Source organism: Triticum urartu, chromosome 3, assembly GCF_003073215.2.
Source record: "Triticum urartu cultivar G1812 chromosome 3, Tu2.1, whole genome shotgun sequence".
In the NCBI taxonomy this organism is placed as follows: Eukaryota; Viridiplantae; Streptophyta; class Magnoliopsida; order Poales; family Poaceae; genus Triticum; species Triticum urartu.
The window spans coordinates 128,228,285-128,234,284 of NC_053024.1; positions in this window are offsets into that span (position 1 = coordinate 128,228,285).

Below are 6,000 nucleotides of genomic sequence, written 5' to 3' on the forward strand. Positions count from 1 at the left end.
CCGGGAGGTCGCCTTGCGGCACCTCCAGGACAACCTCCTCCCAGCTTGGAACGTGTTGGCACAACACTTCGGTGTCGTCCGTAGGGCGGGGGGAGGAAGCCGTCGGAAGCGAGTTCACATCCGACGAGTCCAGTGAGCCGCTCGACGATGCGTCGAGCCGGTCTTTGGGTGGGCTGCTTAAACATATTCGACGTAAGGGAAAGCTGTGCAATAAACGAATACTATGAATTACTCTGGTATCCGGGTACTTACGATTTTGCCAGGGACTTGGCCCTGGGCTGCCACTCCTCTCTGCCACCGTCGGCATCGGTGGAGCAGTCCGGAGGAAGGGTTTTCCCCTTCTTGGACCCTCCGGCCTCCCCCGAGAGGGCGGCCTTCCTTTTCTTCTCTCCCCCCGATGGAGGGGGAGAGGTCTCTTCTTCTTCCTCCTCGTCTTCACGGGAGGAATGCGCCTCGGAACCGTCGGATGATGGATCCGACACCTCCTGGCGCCGGGCACTCTTTCGAGTCCCCGCGGCCTTTTTTGCGGCCTTCTTCTCCGGCACCACATAGGGTGCCGGAACCAGCAGCTTCGCCAGTCGAGCGTCCGCTGGGCCTTCGGGCAAAGGAGCCGGATAGTTGATCTGTCCGGATGTCACCTACCAATCCTGTGAAGGGTAAGGGAGTTTAGATCCCGCATGGAGTCAAACTATGAAAAACTAATACCCTGTAAAAGGAAAAAAACAGCGTACCGCGAGAGCATGACGCTGCGCACTGAATCCGCGATCCTCGGTAGCGGATGCGGGAGCCTCGGCGCCCTTGAAAAGCACCTTCCAGGCATCTTCGTACGTCGTGGCGAAGAGCCTGCTCAGAGTTTGGTGCCACGCCGGGTCGAACTCCCACAGGTTAAAAGCCTGTTGTTGACACGGGAGGATCAAGCGGATGAGCATAACCTGGACTACATTGACAAGTTTGAGCTTCTTGTCCACCAGGGTTTGGACGCATGTTTGGAGTCCGGTCAGTTCTCCCTTCTTACCCCACGATAGGCATGTCTCCTTCCAGGAGGTGAGCCGCCTAGGGGGTCCGGATCGAAACTCAAGGGGTGCGACCCATTCGGTGTCACGCGGCTCGGTGATGTAAAACCACCCCGGTTGCCACCCCTTCAGGGTCTCCACAAAGGAGCCCTCGAGCCATAGGACGTTGGCCATCTTGCCCACCATGGCGCCTCCGCACTCCGCCTGGTTGCCGTGCACCACCTTCGGCTTGACGTTGGAAGTCTTGAGCCATAGGCCGAAATGGGGGCGGATGCGGAGGAAGGCCTCGCACACGACGGTGAACGCCGAGATGTTGAGGACGAAGTTCGGGGCCAGATCATGGAAATCCAGGCCGTAGTAGAACATGAGCCCCTGGACAAATGGGTGGAGAGGGAAGCCCAGTCCACGGAGGAAATGGGGGAGGAACACCACCCTCTCATGGGGCCTAGGGGTGGGGATGAGCTGCCCCATTTTGGGAAGCCGGTACGCGATGTCGTTAGACAGGTATCCGGCTTTCCTCAGCTTTTTGATGTGTCCCTCCGTGACGGAGGAGACCATCCACTTGCCTCCCGCTCCGGACATGGCTGGAGAAGGTTGAGGTGGGGAGTGCGGACTTGGGCGCTGGAGCTCGAGTGCGCAAGAATGGATAGGCGAAGGAGGAAGAAGGCGTAGGTGAAAAGGTGGATCCTAATCCCCTTATATGGGTGGACGCAACTACATGTCCCCACTATCCTGGTAAGACTCGCTTATCTCCAAGCGCCGTAATCAATGGCGTGGTTGGCTTACCCACGCCCTATTGATGAGAATCCCGGGATAAGGGGACACGATCTCTGCTTTAACAAGACGTGGCAAGGAAACCGCCTCGCATGACACGCTGAGGTGGGATAATGAAACGACTCGGATAAAGGCTTGGTCGTGGTGTGACATGCTGCGGAATACGTCAGCAGATTAGATTGGTGTGAATATTATTCTCTCTATGGCAATATGTGGAAACTTATTTTGCAAAGCCGGACACTATCTTTGTGTTCAACATCTTCTATGAAGTACTTGGAGGAGGAACCCGCCTTGCAATGCCGAAGACAATCTGCGCGCCGGACTCGTCGTCATTGAAGCCTGGTTCAGGGGCTACTGAGGGAGTCCTGGATTACGGGGTGTTCGGATAGCCAGACTATACCTTCAGCCAGACTCCTGGACTATGAAGATACAAGATTGAAGACTACGTCCCGTGTCCGGAAGGGACTTTCCTTGGCGTGGAAGGCAAGCTTGGCGATACGGATATGCAGATCTCCTACCATTGTAACCGACTTTGTGTAACCCTAACCCTCTCCGATGTCTATATAAACCAAAGAGTTTTAGTCCGTAGGACAACGTACACATCAACAATCATACCATAGGCTAGCTTCTAGGGTTTAGCCTCCTCGATATCGTGGTAGATCTACTCTTGTACTACCCATATCATCAATATTAATCAAGCAGGACGTAGGGTTTTACCTCCATCGAGAGGGCCCGAACCTAGGTAAAACCTCGTGTCCCTTGTCTCCTGTTACCATCCGGCCTAGACGCACAGTTCGGGACCCCCTACCTGAGATCCGCCGGTTTTGACACCGACACCCCCCCTCTAGTCAACTATATCGATCCTTTCATACTTTGTGGTGCAATTCTAATGTGTTTTCTATCCTAATTTGCAGGATTTACATGAAGAGGGAGATTGCCGGCAGCTGGAATTCTAGATGTGAAAAAGCTACATCAGAGATACCTATTCTGCACAACTCTAAATGATCTGAAATATCCTGGAGAATTATTTTGGGATATATAAAAATACTGGAGAAAAGAGATACCAGAGTGGACCCAATAGGTTCCCACAAGGCACATGGGCGCGACCACCCCTGGGCGCGCCCATGTGGCTTGTGGGGCCCCTGGCTGGCCTACGAGGCCCATTTTCTCCTAAATGATGCCATTTTCCCTAGAAAAAAAATCAAGAGAGGACTTTCGAGACGAAGCACCGCCGTCTCGAGGCGGAACCTGGGCAGGAGCAGTTTTGCTCTCCGGCGGAGAAATTCTACCAAGAATACTTCCCTCCGGGAGGGAGAAATCGAAGCCATCGACATCACCAACAACCCTCTCACCATGGGAGGACCAATCTTCATCAACATCTTCACCAACACCATCTCATCTCAAACCATAGTTCATCTCTTGTATTCAATCTTTGTCTCAAAACCTCAGATTGGTACTTGTGGGTTACTAGTATTGTTGATTACATCTTGTAGTTGATGCTGGTTTATTTGGTGGAAGATTATATGTTCAGATCCTTGATGCTATTCAATACCCCTCTGATCTTGAACATGAATATGATTTGTGAGTAGTTACTTTTGTTCTTGAGGACATGGGAGAAGTCTTGTCATAAGTAATCATGTGAATTTGGTATCCGTTCGATATTTTGATGATATTTATGTTGTGATTCCCTTAGTGGTGTTATGTGAACGTCGACTACATGACACTTAACCATACTTGGGGCTAAGGAAAGGCATAATTCCTATTTGCAAGAATAAGAACAACATTAATTCTTTCCATAGGCTTTTTAATAGTAGAATCCACCAAGTACAAATTCAAGGAACATTCTTCAAGATTGGTAAGACCAAGCACATCACATAAAGATTTCGGAATTGTCGAAACACTAGCACCCAAGTCACACAAAGCAAAACATTCATAATTTTTAATCTTGACTTTGATAGTAGGTTCCCATTCATCATGCAATTTTCTAGGAATTGAAACTTCTAATTCCAATTTTTCTTCCAAAGCTTTCATCATAGCATCAACAATATGTTTAGTAAAAGCTTTGTTTTGTTCATAAGCATGGGGAGAATTTAGCATGTATTGCAACAAAGAAATACAATCAATCAAAGAGCAACTATCATAATTAAAGTCTTTTTAATCCAAAATAGTGGGTGCATCACTAACTAAAGTTTTGACCTCTCCAAACCCACTTTCACCAATTTTATCAACAAGATTTTCACCCTCCGAAATATTGGGACACCTTCTACCTAAAGTTGACTCTTCTCCAGTCCCTTTTTCATCAATATTATCTTTACTAAACAAGGAATCAATAGAAGAAACACCAATCATTTTAAGATCTTCATCATTTTTATCTTCTAACGAGATTGGTTTAGTAGGCATTTCATTTACTAAGGTAGCTTGTGCATCAGATATTTTTCCCAACAAACTTTCAGCAAAGGCATACTTAGATTGAAGATTGCAAACTTCTCTACTAATATCATCAAGTTGTTTTGTGATAGCATATAGCACAACGGAGTGCTCTTTAAGTTCTTCAGTAAAATGCTTATTATGCTCAAATTGTGTAGTCATATATTCCTTAGTACTTTTCTCAATTTCAAGCAAAATATTTGGGTAAGGAACATCATAATATTTTATTTGAGGCATCATGACTATGCAAACAAGTAAGCACACAAAAACAGATCCGGCAAGAAAACGGTGAACGAAAAAAGAGGGGCGGATAAAACGGTGAATTTTTGTCAAGTGGGGGAGAGGAAAACGAGAGGCAAATGACAAATAATGTAAATTGCAAGGGGATGATATTTGTGATTAGGAACCTGGTTATGTTGAAGATCCTCCCCGGCAACGGCGCCAGAAATTCTCCTTGATGGTTGCTGCAACTACGTCTGTACCTCCCCCAAGAGGAAGGGATGATGTAGCACAGCGACGGTAGGTATTTCCCTCAGTGATGAAACAAAGGTTATCGAACCAGTAGGAGAACCAAGCAACACAATGTAAACAGCACCTGGACACAAACAACAACACCTCGCAACCCGACGTTTTAAAGGGGTTGTCAATCCCTTTCGAGGTACGGCGCCTCAAGATAGGCAAACGGACGTGAGGTAAATTGTAGTAGATTAATAGATCGAACGCCAAATAAAATAAATAAATATAAAACACAGCAAGGTATTTTTGTATTTTTGGATTAATAGATCTGAATAAAAACGCAAAGGAAAAGTAGATCGAAAGGCAAATATATGAGAAAGAAGACTCGGGGGCTGTAGGTTTCACTAGTGGATTCTCTCGAGAAAAATAGCAAACGGTGGGTAAAAAAATTACTGTTGGGCAATTGATAGAACTTCAAATAATTATGACGATATCCAGGCAATGATCATTACATAGGCATCACATCCAAGATTAGTAGACCGACTCCTGCCTGTATCTACTACTATTACTCCACACATCGACCGCTATCCAGCATGCATCTAGTGTATTAAGTTCGTGGGAAAACGGAGTAATGCAATAAGAACGATGACATGATGTAGACAAGATCCGTTATCTATTGTGGCAGATAGGGATCCCATCTTTTTATCCTTAGTAGCAACGATACATACGTGTTGGTTCCCTTTCTGTCACTGGGATCAAGAACCGTAAGGTCGAACCCACTACCGGGCACCTCTTCCCATTGCAAGATAAATAGATCAAGTTGGACAAACAAAACCCAAATATCGGAGAATAAATACGAGGCTATAAGAGATCAAAGAAACTCAAATAACTTTCATGGATATAAAAATATATAACTAATCATAAACTCGAAGTTCATCAGATCCCAACAGACACACCGCAAAAAGAGTTACATCATATGGATCTCCAAGAGACCATTGTATTGAGAATTCAGTGAGAAAGAGAGAGAGTCATCTAGCTACTAACTACGGACCCAAAGGTCTACAAAGAACTACTCACGCATCATCGGAGAGGCACCAATGGAAGAGGTGAACCCCTCCGTGATGGTATCTAGATTGGATCTGGTGGTTCTGGACTCTACGGCGGCTGGATGAATATTTCGTCGATGCTTCTAGGGTTCTGGTATTTTTGGGGTATTTCTAGAGCAAAGAGGCAGTCCGGGGGGTACCCGAGGTGGGCACAACCCACCAGGGCGCGCCAGGGCCTCCAGGCGCACCCTGGTGGGTTGTCCCCTCCTTGTGACTCCCCTCAG